Consider the following 2,230-nt stretch of genomic DNA (forward strand, 5'->3'; position numbering starts at 1 on the left):
GTATTATTTATATCAATTTATTTATTGCGGACTATTATTCTCATCTTTATTAGTTGTTGTTTTACGACGTTTCAGCCAACTATTACTCTGGCCTTCGTCGGGTGGTAACCGCAACAGATAAGAACTTCGAATCTCCTAACTGCATTCTCACGTCATGAAACAACAACTAATAAAGATTAGAATAATAGTCCACAATAAATAAATTAATATATATATATATATGCATATATTATATACTAGCAAAAGTACCCGTCGTTCAACAACAGTCTACAGAAAATGGACTCTGATTTAATAAAGTATGATAGGTTATGAATAGGAAGGGGTGTAAAGAGATAGCTTCGAATTTGTGAGTATCAAAACCAAAGCAAAATATGATGAAAGTAAAAATAAAATAGATACACCCCATAATTTATTATACCATACCTGTTCACACTGAAACACTTATCACAATATTCTGTGGATCTATATTAAAAAACCTTGTTAAACTTTGTAACATATTTACATTCTATGGAGGTCAGGCGCGAACGAACACCCCATAATTTTATTATACCATATTTCTTCAAACTGAAACATAATTATCAAAGTATACTTACGCAGATAGATATGAAGAGTCTTTATTAAAGTCTGTGCCTATTTCCATTCTATTGAGGCCAGGCGCGAACACAGACCCCACAATTTTATTATACCATCACTATTTAAGTTAAAACATACTTATCAAAGTATTCTTATGTACATCTATATCAAAAACACTTGTAAACTTTTTTTTTTAATTTTTATATTTTTTATATCCATACTTTGTGGACCAGGCGCGAACGCAGACTCCACAATTTTAATGAACCACCGTTCTGCAGGATCAAACATACCCATTCCTGTGTCTCGATACATCTTCTATCATTATATGTAATCAGTTTTTTAAAATAGTCAACCATATAGGAGCCTATTTGTGACCAGACACACACACACACACACTCATTCAGCTTTATATATATATATATATATATATATATATATATATATATATATATATATATATATATATATATATATAACATTTTCTGTCTAAAAAACAGTCTCTACTAAACCCACCCATAAATTATTTTTGGTTAACATACTTGAAACTTGATATATAAATGAATTTTTACCTGTGGAACAAATTAAATTTGTATTGAGTTGGTAAAAATAGCTGCTAATTGGTCAACTGAAAAAAATTGAATCATGGTATGCGTAAGTTGACTTAAAGTGTTCTTCTACGCATGTGCAGTTATACGTTAAAGTCGGTAAAATTTTAACGCTTTCTCATCCATCTGTTAGTAGCTCAAACGGTAACGATTAAGACTGGAGAATTATATGGTTTGGTTTTTCTTCTATTTGTTTTGTTTTTTTTACTTTTGTAATCGCTACTATATATTAGGTAAAATTTCATAATCGATAGAGCATAAAGTAAAATATAATAATTAAGCGTATTTTACGACTGGTTCACGCAGGATGGCCACTGGGATATATTGGGTACAATATAATCAGCAATAGAGAATTGGATTTATTATAATTAATACGAAATCTGCATGAATATATTTAAGCCTATTTTACGACCAGGCCACGCCGGGCAGCCTGCTATGTTTGTTTAACTAGACATTTCAACAGGTTATTTGCGGGCATCGCTTCCGTGGTCGAGTATCAACACGGCGGTTCTAGGTTGAATCCATGACTTGGGAGAGGTGCTAGTCTAGCGGTACTGATGAGTTGTGATACAACGAAACAGGACTGTATGTCGATGACTACAAATATATATATATATATATATATATATATATATATATATATATATATATATATATAGAGAGAGAGAGAGAGAGAGAGAGAGAGAGAGATAGATATTCATTCACATCTGATTGAACACGACGGAGTTACTCTTTTTTTCCGATTTTTCTGGATATCTTTTCAATTCGCCGAGCGGTCTTTTTTATTTCAGTCGGCATGTTTTATAAAATGATGTCCAAAAGTTGTTGTTCCGCCATATTCTACTTAAGCGCTTTTTTTTTTACATAGGCGTCACCACTTATCAAGGCCGATAGGCCACTCAAGGATAAGGGTTAAAGAGTGTAGATTAGTCAAAAGGACAATATAGTAATCGATAGTAATGGAAGTTCGGTAAATTTGTTAACTTAAGTGGAACGGCTCATCAGAAACGTGTTCACATTGGACTTGAAGACAACCATATTATAGACAGCTG

This window comes from Euprymna scolopes, chromosome 39, assembly GCF_053919585.1.
Source record: "Euprymna scolopes isolate OS-2025 chromosome 39, ASM5391958v1, whole genome shotgun sequence".
Lineage (NCBI taxonomy): Eukaryota > Metazoa > Mollusca > Cephalopoda > Sepiida > Sepiolidae > Euprymna > Euprymna scolopes.